General features: G+C 24.6%; 1 protein-coding gene and 1 long non-coding RNA gene across 3 annotated transcripts in view; both read left to right on the top strand.

Annotated features, from left to right (window-relative positions):
- Positions 1-13,039, top strand: part of LOC127288439 (metabotropic glutamate receptor 2) — an 83,733-nt gene that overhangs the window by 43,751 nt on the left and 26,943 nt on the right. The gene's annotated exons all lie outside the window — the stretch shown is intronic.
- On the top strand, positions 1,409-3,463 carry LOC127288440 (uncharacterized). Its single transcript, XR_007844043.1, has 3 exons — positions 1,409-1,548; positions 1,839-2,214; positions 3,257-3,463. It is a non-coding gene; the product is annotated as an uncharacterized LOC127288440 (long non-coding RNA).

Genomic DNA, 13,039 nt, shown 5'->3' on the forward strand with positions numbered 1-13,039 from the left:
GAATTGTTTTCATTTTCTCGTAATTTTTTCCTATCCTTTCATATATATATAGTAGAAATAAGTTTAAATTATTTCTTTTCAAAGTGCACAAGATCTTTAATCAAAATTTTCATATTAAAAAAAAAAAAGTATGAAATGCTTTTTCTGTGTTATTGTGGTTTTAACATCCTAGCGCAATAACGTTTTAGAACAGATTCAATTTGAAATCGTATAATCGTTAAGAGCGAATGTTTTCCCGTAAGCCAGAAGCTTCTTATTTAACTTGTAGTGGTACTTTTGAAGAACGTAATTTTTTCCATATTTTTTTGTTCTGACAAGACAAATTTATCTTGCAATCTCACGTTTATTGCATTTCGTTTCTAGTTTATATATAATTACATCTTATTGAAATCGATAGAAATATAAAAATGATATATTTTGCTTCTCTCATTTTTTTAATACCCAAATAAAATACAACTAATTTAAATTTTATAATAATAATATTTATGTTAAGATTATAAAATATGTAAATGATAAAGTAAATATGACTTTTAAATGAACATTAAATGAATTACATTTTAGATACTAATTTTAATTAAGTAATGAGAAAATTAAATTTCTCAACTCTGACGACAGTAAAAGAATTAATTAAAATAATTGTATTATTTTAATTTAAAGTAAAGTTTTCCAGTAAAATAAAAATAAAATATAAAAATTAAAAGTGATATATTTAATTTATCATTTCTTTATTTATTCAGTAAAGGGTATTATAGATAAGAAGTGCCGGTTAATAAGAAAAATAATTATTAATGTAATTTTTATTACATTGGATTAAAAATTAAAAAAAAAAATTCTAATTTATTGATTCATTGTCGGTTTGTCAAACACATAAATAATTAAGGAAACTTTTATAATTTGCAATATTTGGATTTAATTTGCATCTGCATTATTAATAAAACTCGCTAAATTGAAAAAGTTTCATAATTATATATTTTCAACTCTCATTAATAAACTTATTAATGTACGAATATGTAAATAGCTCTATTTCAGAAATTATTTAAATTTATTTTTAAAAAATATTTTCTGTTATTTTTCCTTTAAAAATAAAACATTTTATTGATATTTGTGTAACTTTTTTAATTCCAAAAATATTTTTGATTGTGTCAACATTAATTCATAAAAAGTTTGAAATTAAATTTTTTTAAATAAAGACAATAAAAATAATGATAAAAACCAACTAAGTTTGCTTACACAGAAATAAAAAAAAATTTCTAAAAAACCAAATATTTTTCTCCGTCTGCAATTGAATATAATTTTTACATTTGAAAATATACAAAGAAACAATGCACTCTAATAGAATTCCTCTCTTCTATGTATGGAATTTTAATATATAAAATAAAAAAAAAGAAGAACAACTATATGACGAATGTGAGGTTAATGGTTCTGACAGACACAATTTCCTATTACATTATTTCTTCCATCTTTTTGACAAAGAGAATGAAACCGCGGAATACTCGACGACATAGAAATGAAGTTTCCAGAATGAATCTTTCATAAAGTCAATAAAAAGTAAATATTCTGTTCATTCGGGTTGCAAATTAACTTACAACTTTCAACAAAATTATCACGCAAACTTTAGCTCATATCTATTCAGGACAATTTTTGCGTGTTGATTTGGATGGATACAGCGGCAACTAATTTAGAAGTTAAACATTTTAAGATTAAAACTTTTACATTGTTTGTTGTAATCTTGCAAAGGCAGTTTTATTAAATTGAACAATTCTTACTTTTCCAACTAACAATTCTAACGAACCCGCGACATTTTGTTAACTTTTGTATTTTTTTTGTTTTAATTACAGTCGAAGAAAGTTAATCAATTTTAATTAAAAAGGAGAAGAAAAATGTAGAATTGTAAATTAATTAAAAACATGAAAATGTGTTTACAAAAAATTTGCAAACAAAATTTTTTTTATATTTAAATTAAGAAGCTGATATACAGAGAATTTTGAGAAATCGAAAAAAAAAATTGAGGAATATATTCTGAAAAGCGCGGATCAAAAGATTTAATGATAAATCGATTCTCGTCTCAATTTCACCTTAAACTTTTGTTTGAATAATCCAAAGGCTGAAAAGACGTGTGAATTCTGATCCCAGAGGGCAATTCAGCAAGTTGAATAGAAAAACTTTTCACATAACACAAATATTAGTCAAAGTCAAATTTTTTGTGACAAAAAAGTAAGTCAAGAATTAAATATATAAAATATTTCAATATTCAAATAAGTGAAGAATTCCTCTCATTTTGGAACTTAAAAAAATTAATTTGTAATCCAAAAGTTTATTGTAATTAAAAATTTTCATTGAAATTATTATTTTTAAAAATTATTTTTATATTAAAAATTAAAATATTCGAAACGATATTTATTATTTTTAAATATTCTGATTATTGTAACCTTTTTTTTTAATCTTATTAACCTTCATTTATCACGTTTCACGAAAATTAATAAACTTGAGTGCTAAGCGTGTCTACAAGTAATATTTCATTTCAGAAATGGTCATAGAGTCAAACACCTCATTAATAATTATAACAGCAGTTATTTAAATAGTAATTCGGTGAAAAACTTTTTTAGCGATTTCAAGTTTAAACAAGACAATTAATTAACATTTATTATGAATTTCACAATATCAAAGATAATTAATTAATTATTTGATATTATATAGAGTAATTTAAAAATAATAATAATATCTTACAAAATTATAATGCATTAATAAAAAAAAAATTCAATAATCAAAGAAGCTAAAAGAAACTTTTTCCAAATAACTTTATCATTATAATATTAATTTGAATTAATTCCAATCAAATAAACTCGCTACAATGAATTTTTCAATTTATTTTTTTTTCTTATGCAACGAAAGCACTCTAAAAAACTAAGAAAAATATTTGTGAACGAAACGTTAAATTTGCTCTCTAAATTTAAATATATCTCAAAAATGAATGCGCATATTATAAACTCTATTTTCGTCAAATTCATCAAATATTTGTCTGACAATTAACCTTATTAGTGAAAATTTACAAATTATTATTACATAACTTATTATTAATAGAATTTTATAATTACAAAAGAAATTATAAAAAAAAATAAATTACAATTAAAAATGTAAATTAAAATTACAAAAAAAATATTAATGAAAATTTCAAATTACAATAAAATAACAAAATGTTGATAAAAATTTGTTTTAAAAAAATATTTAGGAAATCAAATAGAATTTTTTTTTACAGTTTTGTGAGATTAAAATGACAAACAGTAGCTTTGCTTTTTCCATTGCCAAAGTACATACTCGTTTTTATTAAAGAGGAATATTTTCACAAGAGGTTTTGTAACAACTTTTCCCTCAAATTCAGGACAAAAAATTTCCAACTTTTTTTTTATGAAGATACTTCACTATCTACAGCATATTTTTATAACTAATTATGACAAACTTTAAAAGTTTCCTCTTCATTTTCAAAATCAATGTAAGTGAACTATTTTCAGACAATAGAGTTTGACTAAATAAATAAATTAATAAATAAATAAACTAACTAAACGAATTAATAAACTAATTTTTAAAATTAATTTAATTTCTCTTTTTATAATATAAAGAAAAATAATTAATTAAATTAATTAAAAAATAATAATTTTTCAAAAAATGATGAGAGAAGCAAAAATTTTCTACATAGGGGATGTATTGTTTTTCTAGAGTTACTTTAATCAAATTGGAATGACGCCTTTGGCTAAAATCCAACTTTTGCATTCCTAGTGAATTCAACATGACATTTTTCATAACTGAACAAGACAACCAGTGTGTTACATCCCTTAATATACTCGGAAATAATGACATCAAAAAAATTATACACTTTTCAGTGTTTAAATATATTCTTAATTTGCGACGAATACAAATAATTAAAAATAACTAAAATAATAAAAAAAATATATATACAAAATAATAATGTATTAATTAGAATCAATTTCTTTTTATGAAAACTTTTAAAATTAAGAATGTTCAAAATACTTGAAACATTCAACTGCAAATTACAGTGTATACTCGATTAATCACAACCAAAATTTAAGGTCACGCAAGTTAAACGATAAGTGTGGTATAATTATTGCTCTGCATGCCTGACCAGAATGTAACAGACACAAAGAGTAGTTAAGCAGGTGCTAACCTCATATCGTATTTATGGTTCTATACATAAACGATGAAGCTCACACGTAATCATCACTCTAATAAACTTTAATTACATCAAGAGGCTTCAAACTTTAGAATTTACTGCTCGATAAATTGGAAATGGATTCCAATGGAAATCGTGGTAAAAAAAAGAATTTTCCAAACATTCGAATATAATACAAATTATTATTATTATTGTAATATAGTAAACTAAAACAAAATTTGTTTTTTTTGAAAAAAAGAAATTACTTTTTGTAAAAATAAATACACTTTGTGAACAATGATTTCCGCACATTCTATATATAATGGAGAATGTAGTTTTTAAGAGGGGATTTATAAGGTCTGGCCGAGAACGATAAGTACATGATCCACACACATCCTCACACTTGAATGATCAACAAACTTATAGTCAAAAGAATATCGACAATTTTCAGATGAAAGACTTCAATTTTCAATAAACGTTATATACCAAGGGACTATACTCATTTCTTCAATCGTTAAGTGAATCAATAAATGTTTAAATTACCCTCCAATAATAATAAAAAAATTGCATTGAATCAAGAAAACCAATTTATTTGTCTGTATTTGATAATTAAATATTATCTTCTACCAAGAAAATTTTACTAGCTTGAAGTAAATTTTCTTGAATTAAGAATATATTCTTGGCGCATTTTTAAGAATATAAACTTAATTTAAGTACAAAATATTTTTAAATACACTGAGAGAAAAGATTGGTTGGTGTTACCATTTTTAGTTAATAAACTATACTTTACTAACAAAATACTCTCTAAATCGGAATTAGTAAAAAAAGTTTACTAATTTGAATTAGTGACTCACATTTTGCTTCTCAATTAGTAAAATTTTATTAATTATTAGTAACTTTTACTAACAATTAGTAAAATTTAACTAATTCTAAAGCAAAAAGTGAGTCTCTCTTAAATTTTACTAATTATTAGTAAAAGTTACTAATAATTACTAAAATTTTACTAATTCATAAGCAAAAAGTGAGTCACTAATTTAAATTAGTAAACATTTTTACTAATTCAGATTTAGAGAGTAAACGAAACAATTATTCTAACAATTTTTTTCAACTTTTATTTCATTTTCATTTTATAAGGTGTTTTTTTAAATGCAGATTCATAAAATAAAATAGTATTGATTAATTTTATTGTTTTATTTATCAATTAGAGATAAATAATTATAATTTATTGAAAATTACAATTACTATAAAGTCGAGCAAATTACCATGGCCCTGGTCGGGTTCCGACCATGATTCCAGATCGGGAAAATTGGCATGACCCCGGTCGGGTTCCCTGTTTCACTTCGATCGGGCCCAGATCAGGTTGCCAGATCTGGCCCCGGTCATGCCTGGTCTGAGCCCGACCTGGGCCTGGTCAAATTTTCTGCACAGGTACAAAATATTTTGAAATACACTGAGAGAAAAGATTGGTTGGAGTTACCATTTTTAGTTAGTAAACTATACTGCTGCTAATTTATTAATTATGGTTACTATTTTTATTGGTTAGCATAACTATTTTATTAGTTGGCTTAGCTAACTAGTTTGTTGGAATAACTATTTAATTAGTTACTTTACTAACAAAATACTCTCTAAATCGGAATTAGTAAAAAAAGTTTACTAATTTGAATTAGTGACTCACTTTTTGCTTCTCAATTAGTAAAATTTTACTAATTATTAGTAACTTTTACTAACAATTAGTAAAATTTAATTAATTCTAATGCAAAAAGTGAGTCACCAATTCAAATTAGTAAACATTTTTACTAATTCAGATTTCGAGAGTGGTTAGGCTGACTAACGAATTGGTAACAGTAACTAATGTAAATTAGCAAAAATACTTTTACTAACAAAATGGTAATTGCAACCAATCGTTTCTCTCAGTGTATATATTATTAATTTAGTAATATTTTATACTTAAATTCAGTATACATCATTCCTAACATAAGAATATATACTTAATTTAAGTATAAAATATTCTTAAAAACCAAAAATATATTCTTAATTTCAGTTAACTTATTTTTCTCTGGGGATCATCAATATTTTACAACATAATATTATAGAGATGTGGTATTTAAATATTCAGAATGAATACGTGTATGAATTTAATAATTTATGTTTTTCGAAACTAACAGTAAATTCCGGAAATTTCAGTAATGTCTTATTGAGAGATGTTTATAGAAATATTATAGAAATAAATTCCTACTCTAATATATACATATATGAATTATGGAAATAGAAATATACTCGTGTGTATTTCAAAATATTACATTCCACAAAAATGCGTGCCTTCTGCTTAAGTAGAAATTTGCTTATGACTTCTAGGAGGTATTTATTTTCATTTTCTGTTGGGGAAAGAGAAAAAAATAGATTTTTGCCAACCTCTGTATAGCAATTTTTACAAGTACATACGTCTTAAGTAGGTACTTTACGTCACGCTATATTACGTCACGTAATAAGATATTACTTTCATAGTTAAAAAAATTTTATTTCCAAATTTTCATTTCGCTTTTGGTTATATCAAACGATAATGTTAAAAAAAATTGTAATTTAGGCAAAAAAGGTATTTCAAAAAAAAAAAAAAATTTAAAAACGCGTTTATTATTGGAATTTAAAAGATCGATATAATTGTTTCATAAAATTCACGAATAATTGCTTTGTTATGTAAATTTTAGAATAAAAAAATTTCGTGAATTTACGAAATAATTAATATCGTTGTTATTCATACAGTTTTTTTATGAATTCAATTTTATACGTAAATTTATTATCGGTTTTTTTTTAATAAAACGTGAAGTTGAAAAGACTCGATACCAAACGATTTTTTTTCAATAATTTTTAATTTCTTTTTTTTCGTAATTAACTATTGAGATTTAAACGGTAATTCCAGACAATAAATATTTTAGAGAGGCGCGATTTAGAACAATGAGATTAATTGTTAATTTACTGTCGAGTTAATGTATAACAATATCCCAAATCCAATGGTTGAAAATTATAGTCGACAGTGTTAAAATTATAGCAGAGATTGTTAAAACTATAGTACATGTTTTTAAAATTATTAGTTCAATTTGCTAAAAATTATAGATCAACTTGTTTAAAATTATAGTTCAAATTGTAGTTCACGTTTTCAAAATTAAAAAATATAATTATGTAATTAAAAAATTTCATTAAATAAACAGTAAATAAATAATAAATTAAATTTAAAAAGTAAAGAATAAAATTTCTATATATTTTATTTAAAAATTAATTAAAAAATTTAATTAAAATGCATTTTAAAATTTTATTCAGAAAGGTAAAACATATTCGAAATCATGTGTATATGTTAAATATCCGCGCGCATTTCAGTCTTAAACGACAAGAAGTATGATCATAAAAAATTTTGGTTGAGCGAGCCAAATTTCCAAGCAAACATTTTGCTGAGTACAGATCTCCGTCAAGAATAAGTAAAGAGCATCGTTGCAAAACTTGGGAGAAAAGTTAAGAGCTTGGAAACAAGATATTGCGCGAAGCGAGTTTAGGTAGCGTTATTTCTTTCGCTTCAAAGATTGCAACCCCAGCAGTAAACGTGTTTTTCACTACGAATAACAGAAAATTACATTATCGTTTAAGATAAATACATTTCATGAAACTCCGAAATCGGTCAACTTTCTATTTCACTCATAAATATAAAACAAAAAAAAAAATAAATAAAACAAATTAACCCAAATGGCATGGAATATTTTGTATAGCATTTTTATTTATTCTTCGTGTATTCTAGTTGGATTTTTTTTATATTAAATCCCCTCTATATTTTTTGTTTTGAAAAATAAAAAGATAATTTTTTTTCCTTCAAAAGGAAGGATATTCAGATAAATATAGATTTTCTTTTTCAAAAATAAAATATCAAATATTTATTTCTAACAAATAATTTTTACTTGAGTCAATTAAATGGTTTTTTTTTCTTTGAAAACCATTTATTTAATTCAAAAAAATTCTTTTAATGCAATCAGTTAAAAAAATTTTTTAGAACAGTTACCAAATTATGTTAGCGTGAACATATAAATATTTAATCAGATGTTGTAAGTTACGACTGTAGCATGCATATATTGTCGAGTAGCTTTGCTCACAAATGCAATTTCCCTACTGTACTGGCTCCTGTCAGACCAAGATACGACTTCCGGTTGCGTTAAATGTGCGAATAATTCGAGCATGATAAGTAAAATTATGGCAGTTGTTATTATATAAATATATGTACATTTCGGGAAGTAAGAAAAAATTTCGTCTTTTCTCTTTTTTGAACAATTAAAGTTTTTTCAAGTTCAATAATTTTAATTGCAAACAAATCGCAAGAAGAAGGAAATATTAACGAAAGAAAAAAAATTTTTGTAATAATTGAAATATGACAAATATTAAAATAATTTAATTAAATGTAAACAAGAAGTGATAAGAAACTCAAAATGAAAAGAATAATAATCCTTTGATACAATATTGTAGTAAAAGATTATTATCCTATTTTTGAAAGTGTAAATTTTATTTATATATATATATAATTTTCTGCACTTTTATTAAGCAAATGAAAATGGCACGAAATATAATCTCGATCTATTACTGGGAATTATCATATTACATTTAATAGTACGGTTTATGTAGAAACAAGACATTAGTTGTAATTCCGTTACATATACGTAACGTTTAATTAACACTTATATATTGTTATCTACTATACCAGAAAATTTATTGCAATAATACATTTTACTAAGAATATAATGCAAATGATTAAATGTTATATTATACGAATATGTGCACTTGAAAACATGAACTAAAATATAAATGTAGCCAAAGAAAAATTTGGAAACTTTTTTATTTACGAATTATCCAATTTGTTTCTAAAGTTTAAAGTTGTTTAAAAATATTTTAATATATGTTTAAGTATTAAATTTGGTATATTTATACTTATATTATATTTTTTAAATAATTACAATATCATTTTTTTTAATATTTGTAATTTTTTCAGTAGTATAAATCAATATTTAGCAAGACATACGGACATAATTAGAAAATCAGTAGTAAAGGTAAATGTTTAGTCTGACTTTTTAAACGTATGTAATTTTGTCAGTAGTACAAGTCAATATTTAGTCAGTTATAGTGATTAATTTATAAAATAAGTAGTAAAAGTAAATGTTTAGTCATACCTCCCGCGTGGAAATTGAACCATGGGTAAAATCATAAAAACCATGGGCGAAATCGATTGCCAAGGTAAGAACGATTAGACCCATGGTTTAAACCTTGGCAAAAATCTCAAAAACCATTGCTCATGTCCGTTTTCCATGGTACAATTTCCCAAGGGAAATTTTTTTTTAATTTTACGGATTTTTAACCACTGCTAAAATCTTGAAAACCATGGGAAAATTAAGTTTATAATTTTACTAATTTTGGGCTATTACTAAAATCTTGGAAATTAAAAAAAATGAGAAACGGACATGAGCAATGGTTTTTGAGATTTTTGCCAAGGTTTAAACTATGGGTCTAACCGTTCTTACCTTGGCAATCGATTTCGCTCATGGTTTTTATGATTTTAACCATGGTTCTATTTTCACACGGGCTTCTATAAAGCCCGTTTGTAATTTTATCAGTAGTAACTTTTATTTTTTAACTTTTAATTAGGCATACTGACTTTATTGGGAGATCAGTAGTAAAGGTAAATGTTAAGTCAGACTTTTAAAACGTTTGTAATTTCCTCAGTAGAACAAGATAATATTCAGTCTAGCGTAGTGTTTAAATTATAAAATCAGTAGTAAAGGTAAATATTCAATCAGACTTTATAGCGTATATAAGTCTGCGTAAGTAGTAAAAGTCAATATTTAGTCAATTTTTCTAAAAGTTTGTAATTTTGTCAGTAGTAAAAGTCAACTTTTAGTCAGCCATTCTCACTTTATTAGAAAATCAGTAGAAAATATAAATGTCTAGTCAGACTTTTTAAATGGATGAAATTTGATCAGTAGTGCATGTCAATTTTTATCAGACATACTGACTAATTTATAAAATCAGTAGTAAAGGTAATTGTGAAGTCAGACTTTTAAAACTTACGTAATTTTGTCAGTAGTAAAAGTCAATATTTAGTAAGACATAGTGTCTAAATTATGGAATCAGTAGTGAAGGTAAATGCTCAGTCAGACATAGTATCTAAATTATAAAATCAGTAGTGAAGGTGAATGCTCAGTCAGTCTTTATAAACATATGTAATTTTGTCAGTAGTACAAGTTAATATTTAGTCAGACATAGTGTCTAAATTATAAAATCAGTAGTAAAAAATAATATTTAGTCAAGCTATCAAAAAATCAGTAGTAAAGCTAAATGTTGAGTCAGACTTTTTAAACGAATGTAATTTTCACAAGTAGTACAAGTCAATATTTAGTCATTATTTCTAAACGTTTGTAATTTTGTCAGTAGTACAAGTAAATATTCAGTCAGACATCTATTCTAAATTAGAAAATCAGTATTAAAAATTAACATTTCGTCAGACTATTAAAATTTTTGTAATTTTATCAGTAGTAAAAGTCAATGTTTATAGTCAAACTTTCTAATCGTTTCTAACTTTATTTTTTAATATTATATTATTTTTATGAAAGAGACTAATGTCTTCAAAATTTTTACATAATTTTTACCTTAAAGATAAAATATGTAAATTATAGTAACTTATTTATGTCATATATATCCTCGAAAAAAAATTAGAATAACTTTTTCAATGAATATACCTCTATGCGGTGAAAAAAAAAAAAATTTCTAAACCACATTTTTAGACTCTCTCCAGCGCGACATCTATGTCATTTTTATTAATATCAGGGAACATTGGTAGAGTGAGAAATGCATGATGTAATGTGTCTCAGATGCATAAAGGGCGTGTTAATGGCACGACAGGGGACAAATGATCGTCCCCTAAAGAAACTACTTCACATTTATCAGTACTCTGACATAGTTGCAAAAGTACTTTTTCTTCAAGCTACAACAAAAGCAAATCTGCTTCTCGAATATAATTCAAAAAACACTAACGAACATAATCGATAGTGTCCGCTCTTGACTGAAATTTATTAGTCAGAGAAGTATAAAAAAAAAGTCTCATTCTTATACGATAACAACAGTGCGAGGGAGAAAAAGAGAAAGACCACATACCACTCATCAAGCCAGAGCTCAGATTTTCTTTCCACGCCAACGGAAAAGTTTTAATGAAATTAAATCTCAAGATAAATCTCTGTATTTTTCTCTCATAAGTAAAGACAAAAAAAATGTCATTTACCTTTTTAAATTTCATTATTTAAAGCAATACTTTTTCATTTTACTTGAAATTGTCAAAGTGATGTTTAAGAATGTTTAAACTTCGTATATATTTTATTCAATTTCTAATTTATTTAAAATAATAAAACTTGTTCGGCAAAAAAATTTTTTAATAAAATTCCAAACTTTTCCCTCCATCAATATATATATGAAACAAGTTTCGTAAGAAATAAAAAATATTACTTTTTTTTTCACCAATAAAAAAAAAGTCCCATCCATATTAACTGTTTGCAAAGTGAGATTATGAATATTGAGGAAAATATTGTGTCCCCCCTTTATACTTAGGGGAAAAAAATATTATGTTTAAAACGAGTGTATTCCGCTTTTTTCGAATAAAATGTAATCGGATAGCTGCACAGTAGTAACAACAACACTTGCAAAAAGTAGTTGAGAGGTGCACATAAAATCTGAAACGTTCGTATACGCTTAACACTTACACCGTAAAAATAAAATGTTGGAATATACTTTCAACAATTCTAAGCAACGAAGTAAAGTAAAACGTGATACTTTTCGCTTTGAGAAAAAAAATAAAACTTCTATATACGGTTTCTTTTTCATTATTCTTTACATGGTTTATTATTTTTTACACATTTTCAAAGTTTTTTATCTCTCCGTTAGAGATAAAAAAAAACTTTTCTCTAAGTAATTTAAAATATTACATAGAATTTTTTTAAAACATTTTAATTTTCTTTACCCACATTTAAACTAAATATATAAAAAATTAAAATTAATTATTTAATTAATTTACATTATTTACAAACAAGATTTCTTGGCAGAAAAATACGTGATTTTCACACTTCTTTCATTTTTATATAGTCATTGCTTTAAGCTTTTTTTTTTTTTTTGCACCAAAGGGTTTGATAAGGTATAAAATATATATAATAAGATAAAAATTTGGCAATGTTTCAAGGACAGTCCCTATATTCCGATCGATGATAGTTCTTTTTACTCTTTTTCATAAAGGAAACCCGGGTCTCATTCGGTTCAGTTCATCCCTTTATACTGAACAAAAGATTCATTTCACGGATGTGATCACAGCAACCTCTCCTGAGCATGAGTTTCATCAAATATTTCACATTTCTCAATAGTTTCTCTTCTCTAAACTTATTCTTATACATCTTCCTCTATCCACACATATATATATATATACATATAACACATAAATTTGTCTACGTTATACTAATTTTATTAGAAATTTAAATTTTCCCCAACTTGCACAAACTAGTTTTATTCAATTCGAATTTCAAAAGCGACATTTTCTCAATTTTAGTCACGAGTTCACAGAATTGAAAGGAGTTCCAAGCATGGCGACCTTTTTCGTACCATATATCTTATAGAAAAACATAGAAAATTCGTTCTTTTTAAAAGAAAAAAAAATTTTATGTTTTTTTAAAACTTGAATAATTTTACATATGATTTATATGAGAAAAAAATGTTTTCAAAATTTTCAAATAGCTATGAAATAATTTAATTAATTAATTTATCATTGAATGTATAAATTATTCATTATTTCAAATAGAAAAAAAAGAAGCCCTT

Source organism: Leptopilina boulardi, unplaced genomic scaffold (assembly GCF_019393585.1).
Source record: "Leptopilina boulardi isolate dan_hultmark-lab unplaced genomic scaffold, ZJU_Lbou_2.1 LbouV2_386, whole genome shotgun sequence".
Lineage (NCBI taxonomy): Eukaryota > Metazoa > Arthropoda > Insecta > Hymenoptera > Figitidae > Leptopilina > Leptopilina boulardi.